The sequence below is a fragment of the Lynx canadensis genome, chromosome C1, assembly GCF_007474595.2.
Source record: "Lynx canadensis isolate LIC74 chromosome C1, mLynCan4.pri.v2, whole genome shotgun sequence".
NCBI classification, from domain to species: Eukaryota; Metazoa; Chordata; class Mammalia; order Carnivora; family Felidae; genus Lynx; species Lynx canadensis.
Genome location: NC_044310.1, coordinates 19,379,265 through 19,392,692, shown reverse-complemented (window position 1 = coordinate 19,392,692; position 13,428 = coordinate 19,379,265).

Below are 13,428 nucleotides of genomic sequence, written 5' to 3'. Positions count from 1 at the left end.
GGCTTAAAGGAATTAATATATGTGAAGTAATTTGAACATGCCTGGCATGGGGTAAATGCTGTGTCAGTATTAGCTATTAAATGTAATGCATGTCGGGGCGCCTGGGTGGCGCAGTCAGTTAAGCGTCCGACTTCAGCCAGGTCACGATCTCGCGGTCTGTGAGTTCGAGCCCCGCGTCAGGCTCTGGGCTGATGGCTCAGAGCCTGGAGCCTGTTTCCGATTCTGTGTCTCCCTCTCTCTCTGCCCCTCCCCTGTTGATGCTCTGTCTCTCTCTGTCCCAAAAATAAATAAACGTTGATAAATGTAATGCATGTCAGGTATATTGCATAGCGTGTAGCACTTTGAAATGTCAGTTTTGGTTTTGTTTTTTTACATTTATCATTGTAGGCCCTTAATACTTGAAGAAAAAGTAAAAGGAATGAATGTTATTTATTGGCTGTAATCTTGGACAGGCTTTAATCTCCTTGTGCCCTAGTTTACTCATCTGCAAAATGGGAATGACAATACTTGCATTCATTCAACAAACATTCACCCAGTACTTTACTTTCTCCCAGTGTTTATGTACCCAGGATACAGACGAAAGAGACAGGATCTGTGCTCATGGGAACAAACGCACTCAGCACAAGCCACAGACCAAGAGCTAGTTTGGCATTGGTAGGAAGGTACTGTGGCCTGACAGACACCGCTCCTTCACAAAGTGGTAGATGGACTTAATGGTACCAGTCCTGGAGATCATCATCTGGCAAAGGCCTCATTGGCCACCAGGGCAAATCTGTCTGGATCAATGCTTATGACTCCGAAAACCATATAGAGACGTTTGCCAAGAGGAAACGGTCTGTTCTCAAGTACAGATGAGAGCTGAGGGTCCATGAAGATGCCCAGGATGATGATGACATCCCCAGTGCACAGAACAGGGATGGTGGCATATCTGGAGAGTGACCAGAGTGAGACTCTCACCATGAAACTGCAGAGGGAGGGACAGTCACTCACCTTCTGCCTTGCACCCAAGGTCACTGAACACTGGTAGCCATAGTAAATAAGGGGACAGGAGGAGCAAATCTGCTAACGTTCCTCCTGGACTTTCTGAAAAATGAGGGGCCGCCTAGGACCATTGAAGCCATCCAAGCCAACCTACCTCATGGTAATTTACATAAAGGACCCATAATGCATCACTTCATGGGAGCATTTTCTTTCTTTTTTTTTTGTTTTGTGATCTAATATATTTCAACCTAGACTTTATATTGTTATATTACGTACTTTCATTTAATTAATTAAAATATAATTTATTGTCAAATTGGCTAATATACAGTGTGTAAAGTGTGCTCTTGGTTTTTGGGGTAGATTCCCATGGTTCATCGCTTGCATACCACACCCAGTGCTCATCATTGGAGCATTTTCTTTCTTCCACAAATGCTTTGAGTTCCAATCTAAGAGGTGCCTATGATTGGTGGTTGGGCATAGGGGGCCAACATCTTCAGAGTATTGACTCCTTTTGCCTGGATTAGAGGTAGCAATGAGAACTCAGGAAGCTTTGCAGAGCCCAGCCCAAGAGGCAGTTGACAGAAAAGAACTCATGGGAAGACCTCAGGGTTGGACTGAAGCTGAGCATTGTAGAGGCAGTATTGATGAAGGCAGGGTGAACCTGCAGAAGAGGCATCTCCAGAGAATAAAGGTTGGTCTAGGAAGAAACAGGGAGGCGCCCATTACCTTCAGATCTCCAGGGGAAACACCTCCCATCTTCATTGGCTGCAAGTTGTTTATTGAACTAAAAGTAATGGGCTAAGTTTACTGAGCATGAGCTGTACGTCAGGCACTGGGACCTGACCACAACTCTCTGAGGAGGCTTATTAGTTATTAGTTCCTATTTTACAGAAGAGAAACCGAGGATTAGAAAGTTGAGCCAGAATGTAACACCTCTCTGATCCCAGAGCCCATGTTCTTAACCTCTGTGCCAGTGGTTCTTAAATTTCAGTGTGCATTTTCTCTTGGAAAATAGGTAAGGAATCACTGGAGTCCGTGGTTAAAATTGCCAACTCCTGGTCCCTATCCCAAGATTTGGGTATCTTTTTGGTATTTTATTGTTTTCTCTGAGAAAATCAAAATGATGTTTTTTGTTGCTATGAACAAGGCAGTTTATTAAAAAGAACACTGATAGAGCGTTCTGGGGGCAGAGCAGTAGACTTACGTTATCGTACACTGAAACTGCCAATTCTGTCCATGACCTTAAGCAAGACACCCCATGACTCTCTGAGTGGCAGAACTAGACATAATGGTAGACACTGAGAAGAACTAAATGATCCCTTTAGGAAAAACTCTGGTTTTCAAACTGATTCCAGGAGCCCCAGAATCTCCCTTGAAGGGACAGGAAGCCCATCTACACACTGGGGAGCTGGTTTAGCAGAGGTCACCCTTCCTCCTCCCCTATTCAATCAGAGCTCTCCTGTTTTTATATTTGGCTTTCATGTAAGATCTCTTCCAAAGAAAGGAGGTGACAGCATCAGTGAGCAGTTAGGAGCACAAACCAGCCCTGTTAGTAACTAATTGTGTGACTTGGGAAAAATCCCTCTACTTCTCAGAGCCTTAGATTGTTCATCCGTAAAATGGGAACTTCACAGGATTATCGTGAAGCTTTAAGGATAGGGCATAAAAAAAGATTTTGAGGGGCGCCTGGGTGGCGCAGTCGGTTAAGCGTCCGACTTCGGCCAGGTCACTATCTCGCGGTCCGTGAGTTCGAGCCCCGCGTCGGGCTCTGGGCTGATGGCTCAGAGCCTGGAGCCTGTTTCCGATTCTGTGTCTCCCTCTCTCTCTGCCCCTCCCCCGTTCATGCTCTGTCTCTCTCTGTCCCAAAAATAAATAAACGTTGAAAAAAAATTAAAAAAAAAAAAAAAAGATTTTGACCCACAGCGCATGGCAAGAAACCAATAAATATTGGTTGTGATTGCAGTTGCTCTTGTTTTAAAGGGTTTTTGTGGCTGTCAAGTTTGGAAACCAATATCTCAATCCATCGAACATGGCGTCATTTATAAGGACATTCCCAGTCTGATGGGGGACAACATGGTCTTTTCCCCAAAAAAGACTGGTCTGATAGCTAAGACTTGACTCCATTCCAGAGAATTATTCCTCAGTCAGATGGATATAAAGTCACAACTGGTGCCCAGTCACCCATTTCTCAGTCCTCCCTGCACCCCACTCCTCCCCTAGACACTCCCCCATTCTTAACAGGCAGCCCGTCCCAGCTTGCTTACAGAGAGGCAGAGTCCACAAGTACCCTCCTTCTTCTCCAGCACGAAGACCTGCACACGGTGATCCTCCTCTATCTTGCTGACACTGGGACATCCTGAGAAGGTGCCTTCCCTAAGGATCCAGCGGTAAGTCTTCAGGAAGCAGCTGCTCAGAACCACCTCAATTGTCTGTGGCTGGCAGTGCAGGGCCACCAACACTAGGGACAGTTCTGCAGGAGGACAAGAGCCAATGCAAGGGCTCCTGGGATGATGCCATAGGAAAGGGTACTAGTTCTAATCTGGGTAGAAGAGACATTGTGGGTTTATTAGCCTAACCCACAATGACTCCCTTAAACAAAGACTCCCCTCACGGGAGGTGAGACCCTTATACCATGATGGCCCTGGGGGACCCTGATCCCTGGCCTCAACTGATCCACTCACAGTCTCTTCCCCAGGAACTGAGCCTAAAAGAAGGTGATATAAAGCTTGAGATTCTGAGACAGCAGTTCTCGGTCATGTGTGCTAAGAGGCAGGGGAGCCAGTGTGTGGAGAAAGGAACAAAGTAGGTATAGGTGCAGAATGAGACGAGAGGCAACTCCCTGGTTCCTGCCACTTTGACAGTCCCAAGTCCTAGACCCTGGAGAACCTGCTTGGAGCCTATCCGTGGCCTCCAGGAGACACCTTATAATAAATTCTCCTGTCTTCCCTGAGCAGCCCAACCAAACAGTTGGTTTCTGTCACTTGCCTTGCAAGATTATTTTTAGAGATGCTAATTTGTTTTGTTCTTTGATTTCCCTCACATTCCAACAGGTAGCCTGGGCCTTGGGGATTTTGAAGGGCTTACACTGCTTGAATCAAGGCTCCTGTCTTATAAAGGTCGAATCTGAAGAGACAACACTGGGGTGCTTGGCTGGCTCAGTTGGTGGAACATGTGACTTGATCTCGGAGTTGTGAGTTCGAGCCCCACGTTGAGTGTAGAGATTAATTAAAAATGAAATCTTTTTGGGTGCCTGGGTGGCTCAGTTGGTTAAGCGTCTGACGGTTGATTTCAGCTTAGGTTGTGATCTCACGGTTCCTGAGATCGAGCCCCAGGTCAGGCTCCACACTGACAGGGCGGAACCTGCCTGGGGTATATCTCTCTCCCTCTTTCTCTGCCCCTCCCCTGCTTGTGAGCCTGCTCTCTCACTCTCTCTCAAAACAAATTAACCTTAAAAAAAAAAAAACTTTAATTTTTTTCTTATTTTAGAGAGAAACAGAGCTGGGGAAGGGGCAGAGGGAGGGGGAAAGAGAGAGAGAGAGAGAGAGAGAGAGAGAGAGAGAGAGAGAGAGAGAGAATCTCAAGCAGGCTCTGTGCTCAGCACAGAGACGACATAGGGCTTGATCCCATGACCCTGGGATCATGACCTGAGCTGAATTCAAGAGTCAGATACTCAACTGACTGAGCCTCCCAGGTGCCTTCCCGAAAATAAAATCTTAAAAAAAAAAAAATGAAGAGACAACCCTGAGGGAGGGGAGGGAGAGAGCCAGGAGCAGGAGGCTGGGGTGTTTTCAAGCCCTCTTCAGGACTTTTTAGTCTCATGAGCCAACAAATTCTGTTTTATTTCATGGTTTCAATTTTATTTATTATTTATTTTGCTCAGGCCAATTGGGAATAGGTTTTCTGCCACTTGCAACACACTGTGTCCTGATACCTTTTTTTGGGTGATGAATGAGAAGCTGATATTCAACCCTTCCCTCCTTTCTGTACCTGCTCTTTCCGCAGTTTGTACTGAATTTGAGATGACCTGTTTAAAAGTCATTAAAAAGCAAAATGTAATGGAGATATCAGTGTAAAATATTTCTGGACTTGTTTTATTATTTTGAATTTAAAGACTTTACCCCCTTTCCTTTTTTTTTTTTTTTTTAACATTTATTTATTATTGAGAGATGGAGAGACACAGAGCGTGAGCAGGGGAGGGGTAGACACAGAATCGGAAGCAGGCTCCAGGCTCCGAGCTGTCAGCACAGAGCCCGACGTGGGGCTTGAACTCACAAACTGAGAGGTCGTGACCTGAGCCGCAGTCGGCCGCCGCCCGCCCAGCCGACTGAGCCACCCAGGCGCCCCACCCCCTTTCCTTTTGAAATAAGTTCACTGTTTCTGTTTTGGCAGGCATATTTGGTCAGAGGGATGGGTTACAATTTAAGGGCAGGTGTGTGAGACGGGGCAAGGTGGGGGTTAAGTCAGCCACATAACTTTCTGCTATTGCAATCAATAGTATATTGTGATACAGAATGCCAAATAATAATATTGATAACAGCTAACCCTCAAACATGAATGCTATGCAGTAAATGTGCTCTTAACCCCGGCAGAAGAAAATGAGGCACAGTTCAAACCCAGACAGTCTATCTTGCAGACTTTATGTTCTTAGTAACCTGGAAAAAAATTAACACAGAAAAAGAAAAGCTGTCTCACCCTTAGTGCATGAAAACACAATAATATGCTTCATAATTTCTGTGGAGGGATACACACAGTATTTCACAAGTGAGCACACTATCCTGGTCTCACCAAGACAATTTGTTGACATGGGGACAACCTTCTAATGAGCCAGCACCTACTCGGGGCTTGGCTAAAACCCCCTGGGTTGGACTTGTCACCCCAGTCACTTCTGCCTGCCCAGCACTGCTCTACTCTCATCTGAATTCCTCTCCTCTGTAGCCAGGTGTATTCCAAGGTGCTGCATAAATGTTCCTCAGAATGAGGATTCTGGGGACAGATAATCTTGGGAAATGCATACTATAATCTGCTTTCAAAATCTGATTTTTAAGGGAGTCATGGTAGATGGTGGAATATTAAAGCCTCTAAAAAGTCCCGAGTCAAGAAACCATTTTGTTTAATCCAGTATTTCCTCCAATATATTTAACAACAGAACACCACCCTTTTTTTTGTGTAACGTCTATCGAAATCCCAAAGCACTGGTGTCCCACAAAACACAGTCTGAGAAATACTGGCCTGTAAGTTAAACACTGCCTAGCTGTGAATGTAATGGAAACTTCATCCCAAAGCTAGATTATCCAGAGAGCAGAAGAGGAATGCTAAAGAAGTATTTTTTGAAGGAATTTGATATTTGGATTTTTTTAATGTTAATTTATTTTTGAAAGAGAGAGAGAGCGAGAGAGAGAGAGCAAGAGAGAGAAAGAGAGAATGAGTGGGGAGGGGCAGAGAGAGGGAAACACAGAATCCCAAGCAGGCTCCAGGCTCCCAGCTGTCAGCACAGAGCCTGACGCCGGGCTTGAACTCACGAGCCGTGAGATCATGACCTGAGTCAAAGTTGGACCTTTAACCGACTAAGCCACCCAGGTGCCCCTGAGTTTGAGATTTTAAAAAGCAGAGTAGTCATTTTAGGAAAATAAGAATTTTATAAAATTGAAAGGTTTGGGAGTTAGAATTATTTTGACTATGGGGGACATAGATTTGGGGGATACCATCATCTTTTTGATTCCCAGGACCCAGCTTCTGCCCTGCCAGAGGGTGAGTCTGGGAGTTAGTTGTGCCACGTGAGGGAGGCCCTGTGAACTCAGCCTCTCTGTAGTATCTGTCACACTGGTCTTGTCCCATCAACTAGCCCCTCCTGGCCTCTTCTGGGGGCTACAGCCTTTGTCTTTCATGGTCAGTTCCTTCCTCTGGGAAGATTCATTCTCTGGACAGTATTGGGGTCCTGGGAGCTGATGAATTATCCATTCTATCTCTGATACAGAGTGAATTTTTATGCTCCCCCCCCCCCCCCAGCAATCCATATGTTAAATCCTAACACCTAATACAACGGTATTAGGAGGGGAGGCTTTGGGGGTGATTATATCATGCAGATGGAGCCTTCATGGATGGGATTAGTACCCCTATAAAAGAGACCCCAGGGGGCACCTGGGTGGCTCAGTCAGTTAAGCAGCTGACTCTTGATTTACATGCAGGTCATGATCTCATGATTTGTGAAATCGAGCCCCACATCAGGCTCCACCCTGACATCAGAAAGCCTGTTTGGGATTCTCCTTCTCTCTCTCTCTCTCTCTGCCCCTCCCCCACACATTCTCTCTCTCCCTCTCTCTCTCTCTCTCTCTCAAAATAAATAAAAAATACTAAAGAAAATATTTTCTCTCTCCCTTTCTCTCTACCCTCCCCGCCCAACCCAGAAAAGAGACCTCACAGAACTCCCTTGCCCCTTGCACTATAGAGAAGATAGCTGTCTGTGAACCAGGAAGTGGGCTCTTATCAGATACTTAATCTGCCCGTGCCTTGACCTTGGACTGTGAGCCTCCAGAACTGTGAGAAGTAAAATTCTGTTGTTTATAAGCCACCGGGTCTGGTATTTTGTTACAGCAGCCTGAACTTACTACAACAACCTCATGTGCTCAGCTACCTAGCCTCTTACTAGAAATCACCTCTACCCCAGTGGACTCTTTAGAGGCCAATGTCTGACCAAATCTCACTGGCCCTCCCATGGCCTTTGGACACTCATTTGTCTGGGCCTTCACAGAGTTCTGATGTCCACTCTGGCCCCCACCTCTTCTTTGCTGTACAGACACGAGTTGTTCAGACTCACCTGAGTAGGCATAGTAGCTGTTATCAGCTACTCCCCCTTCAGCTGGGTACTTGTCCGGAGCACAGGCTCGTGCTCCAGGACTACTGCTCTGGGTGGGTTTAGGGGAAGCTTGACTGGACCCAGTCCTATCAGAGGGCTGTGTTGTCCCTGAGGAGCTGGGGATAAGGGCTATCAAATGAGCAGCTGCTGTCTCAGGTGACTGGGCTGCTGCAGTGAGGGCACCAGGGGCTGATTCCACGGGCCCAGAAGGTGTCCGTGTGGCAGAGCTGTGATGTGTTTCAGACAGCGTGCTCACCATGCTGGGGTGGGGGTGCGCCTATAGTTTCTCCTTCCTGAGTCCCAGATATGGTTGTTCTAGAAGCAGCTGTCCTTAGGGTGGTCAGGGTCAGTGTGGATAACTGCACTCGTTGTCCTGGATATAGAGATTCTTTCACATCAGTGGTCTTGTTCAGTGCTGTTGAGGATTTCATTGTAGCTGACTTCTCAGAGACGGTGGCTGTCATGGACCTTGATGATGTAATGTCATCGCCTGGTATGTTTAACGCTGCTGGAGCAGTGATCTTGGCTGACATCTGAGAGTCAGTGGACAATGATGATTCCAATCCATTGAGTATGGAGCTTGATGCTAAACGGGGTGTGGTTGGAACTCTCTGATTCTGTTTTAGGGTCTTAGCCGAAGTGGCCATGCTGGACAAGGCCGCGCTTCTGGATCTCTCCTCCTGGGTCTCATGTACGGGGGTTGTCTGTTCAGTGGACCCAGCAGAGTGGTTGGCTTGTGGTAAACTGGGAGGAGTAGCTGGTGTTGTATTCTTCCGGTACTCTGACGTTGCTGTCCTCCTGATTGTTGGTGATGCGTTAATCGGAACTGCAGACATGTTGTCTCTCCCATTGCTGGATAGAGTTGAGGTTGTCATTGACAACCTACAGGTCCCTTAGGCAGAGAGACTTTTGTGGAGTCTGCTGTATTTGATTCAACCCCCTGGGTTGTAATAATGCCTGTAAACAAAGAAACAAACAAAAAGAATCCAATGCACCTGTTCTCTCCACCAATCCAGAGTTCTTTTCAAATGTTCTCACTTGACCAAGTATCTTTTTTAAAAAAAATTGTTAATGTTTATTTATTTTTTTTTCAACGTTTATTTATTTTTGGGACAGAGAGAGACAGAGCATGAACGGGGGAGGGGCAGAGAGAGAGGGAGACACAGAATCGGAAACAGGCTCCAGGCTCTGAGCCATCAGCCCAGAGCCTGACGCGGGGCTCGAACTCACGGGCCGCGAGATCGTGACCTGGCTGAAGTCGGACGCTTAACCGACAGCGCCACCCAGGCGCCCCTGTTAATGTTTATTTTTGAGAGACAGAGAGAGAGAGAGAGAGAGAGCGCGCGCATGAGCAGGGGAGGAGAGGGAGACAGAATCTGAAGCAGGCTCCAGGCTCCAAGCTGTCAGCACACAGCCCGATGTGGGGCTCAAACTCATGAATCATGGGATCTGACCTGAGCCAAAGTCGGACGCTTAACCGACTGAGCCACCCAGGTGCCTCTTAACCAAGTATCTTTATTAGAAGATTCAATAAAGCGGCGCCTAGGTGGCTTAGTTGGTTAAGCATCTGACTTTGGCTCAGGTCATGATGTCACTGCTCGTGAGTTCAAGCCCCACATCAGGCTCTGTGCTAACAGCTCAGAGCCTAGAGCCTGTTTCAGATTCTGTCTCCGTCTCTCCACACCTCCCCTGATCTCTCTGTCTCTCTCTCTCAGATATAACATTAAAAAAAGAAGATTCAATAAAAATAATATCAGCACCAACTACATTATTACTGTGCCTCACATTCATTTATGTGCCAGCTCTGTGCTAACACATAGTAACTGATGCATGATCTTAATTCATCTTATTTTTTAAATGTTTTATTTTTATTTTTGAGAGAGAGAGAGAGAGAGAGCGCATGCAAGTGGGGGAGGGGCAGAGAGAAGAGGGAGACACAGAATCCAAAGCAGGCTCCAGGCTCTGAGTTGACAACATAGAGCCTGACGCAGGGCTCAAACTCACGAACCGTGAAATCATGACCTTAGCCAAAGTCGGATACTTAACTGACTGAGCACCCAGGCACCCCGTCTTAACTCATGAATTTAACTAGTGCTGGCAACTATGTCTTCTCCTCAATAACCACTCTAATTTTTTTTTTTTAACATTTCTTTTTGAGAGACAGAGACAGAGCATGAGTGGGAGAGGGGCAGAGAGAGAGGAGGACATAGAATCGGGAGCAGGCTCCAGGCTCTGAGCTGTACACATAGAGCTTGATGCAGGGCTCAAACTCACAACCATGAGATCATGACCTGAGCCAAAGTCAGACTCTCAACCGACTGAGCCACCCAGGCGCCCCTCAGTGACTCCTCCAGAGATAGCAAAAGGCAGAAATCTGCCATAGCATTTGGTCTTTGGTATCTGGCTGCCTTTTTTGGTGTGAGTTTCCTACTGCATTGAATATGGTTCTAATATTGAAAGATATATGTTATTTTTTAAGAAGGCTCCAACACCCAGTGCAGAGCCCAACACAGGGCTTGAACTCATGACCCTGAGATCAAGAGTCAGATGCTTAACCAACTGAGCCAACCAGGCACCCCAACAATATTTTGGTATAATGTGAACCCTAATTGCAAAGCAAGTGCTTTATTTAGTGCAATAGCAGTCCAGGATAGTTTTGACATCATTCAATTTCACCTTGTCCAAGTAAGGCCCTGCTTCAATGCACGAGCATTGGTATGGTGAATCCTGACAAAGAACCTGAGGTAAGGATTATTATTTCTTAAAAAAAAATTTTTCAAATATCTATTTACTTTGAGAGAGAGAGAGAGAGAGAGCAAGCGGGGGATGGTCAGAGAGAGGGAGACAGAGAATCCCAAGAAGGCTGGGCACTGTTAGCGCAGAGCCTGATGTGGGGCTTGAACTCACAAACTATGAGATCATGACCTAAGCCAAAATCAGGAGTTGGATGCTTAACCAACTGAGCCACCTAGGCGCCCCAAGGGTTATTATTTCTATTTATCAGATGAAGAAACTGAGGCTCAGACAAGTGAAGAGGTTTGTGCAAGGTCACACAGCCAGGAAGTGGTGACGCTGCATTTGAAACAAGGTCCATCAGATTCGGGAGCCCGGTGTCTCCCCTAACACACTGTACCAACTTGCAAAAACACAGCTTCCTTCTCATGGTTGAGCCAAACCACTCTCTCTAGAGAGAAAGGCCCAAATCAGCTATCCTGAGCTGGATCCCTTGGAAATCTTCCTCTTTCCCCTGCGCGAAGGGCAGAAATAGGTCCTTGACCTGATGCTCTGTCATCGCATCCTTGGCACAGTAGCCAAAGGGCTAATTCAGAAAACTAGAAGTTGACTCAGCACAGGTAGCAGGCTCGTCCTTCCCACAATCTAGGTCTGAAGAGGCACTGACCCTTGTGTTCAATTCTGCCCCCACACAGCACCTGCTCCTTCCACACTCCACTTTATTCTAGCTCTGTGCAGAGCTGAGGGGTCACAGTAGGGCAGGAGTGCATGAATGAGATGAAAGAGTAGACCAAGGCTCTAGACCTGGCTCTGTTACTGACTTGCTGTGTCATCTTGAGGAAGACCCAAACCTCTTGGCACTTCCATGTCCCCTCAAAACGGAGAGGAACAGAGAAGTCCTTTAAACTCTAGTGATCTGTGGGCTTGCAACATAAATCCTGGCTGTAATGAAGAGATGTCTTGCCACAGGCGTCTCAAGGTTTTATTTGCAGGGAGAGATGTTTCCATCGGATCTGATTTTGTTTTTCCCGCATGTGGTTAACCAGTTGTTCCTGCTGCCTTATGGAAAAGTCCATCCTTTCCCCGGTGATTTGTCACACTGTCATTATGTATCCAGACCAACTTCCATGCTCTTTCATCCCATTGGTCTGCTTGTCTATCATTGTACCGGCACCATGTTACTTTCATGTAAATCTCAGGATCTGGTAGAGTGAGTCTCCCATCTTGCTCTTCAAAATTATCTTGGCTTTTGTTTGCCTTTGGTTCTTCCATATATTTTAGAATCTCCTTATCAAGTTCTACACAAACCCTGTTGGGATCTTGTTTGGAAGTGTGATACTTAGTAAGAGCTGACAATTTCATGATACTGAGGTTTCCTGACCACAGCATTTTTTTTTTGAGAAGCAGTGGAGTGTAGACTGGCCTCTGAAGTCAGACCTGGCATAGGATCCCAGCTCTGTGATAGGGGACAAATCACTTCACGTCCATGAGTCTCAGTATCCTCAACTCTACAACAGGGATGATAATGGTCACTGATGGTCATGGGGGTTAAATGAGATAACACCTGTAAAGCACTTAGCATGGTTCTTAGCATATAGTAGGTGCTCAATGAATAGAACCTGTTGTTGGTAATGACTGTCCCCTTCTCCTCTCGCCAAGATTGGTATCTGCTTCCTGAGTGCTTTGCCAAGGATACTTCTCCCTTGAAAAAGCTATGGACTTGTGGGAGTGGTGAGATGTGCAATGTCCTGCCCCTTCCCAATATCTACCTTCATACTGTCCTAGGAGCTCAGTGTCCAGGGCTGTACTCCTTCTTCAGGCTCAGTGAGGCATTGGAGGTGGCAGTTGTTCTTTGTTGGAGGAGGGCAGGGGATGGCAGCAGGGGTCCAAGATCTTGGGTCCCCAGTTCTGGGCCATCTTGGAGGGAACTAGTTTGCTGGAACCCCAAGCTCTTGGCCAGGCCCAGATGGGAAGGATAGACAGCAAGGGAGACACAGCTGGGATGACAGACAAGATGGAGTAGACAAAGACAACATCCTGGAAGAGGATAGAGGGGCAAAGCCAGAAGTCCCTTGAAGGTTATCCTGTCATGCTCCTGCCTCCAAACTCATCGGTGCCTCAAGCCTTTCAGACAATTTAGGATTGGGGCTAGTGATGGCTGTGCTCACATTGCAAGATTTTCCTGGGTACACTACCTTCTATCTCTTCTTCTCTTGTCACCTTCTTCCCTTCTCTGGCCAGCCAGAAGAGGGGCTACGAGAGCCCCCCAGAAGGGTATATGGGGGTACTCACCAGGAAGACTGAAGGCTCCATCCCCAGTAAATAGCAGTTAGCAGTAAAAGCCACTGGATGCCCATGGCTCTGCCCATGTTGATGGTCCTGGAAAGCACGGATAAGGAGTCTCAGCTTGAACAGGGGAACAGACAGCAGCTCCAAGACAGTGAGGCACTGCTGGCACTGGTGCCATCTCTCATCTGCCTGCTGAGTTACCACCCCACCCCCAGCTGTCCAGACTCCTTCCCGGCTGGCCCCAGGGGGTGCTTTACGGGGCTGGAACCAACGCAGACCAGAGGGGGATGGAGGTTGGATTTTCTCATTAGTTGCAATCAGTGGGCCTCTGGGGACTCCCATTCCAACTGGTGAATATCCCTAAGGCCCCTAACTGTTAGCCTTTGTTGAACAGCTGGGCAGAACTCTTGGCCTTCTAGGCTTCTCCCCAACCCAACCCAAGGGAATCTGAGTCTCAGGGACGTGGGTGATCTTACTGGTCTCCCAACTCTTGAGCTAAAAGTTGGCCATTGGATTTTAGAGCTGGAGAGCAATCTCACCCTCGCCCCACTGCACAGGTGGGAAAAATAAGG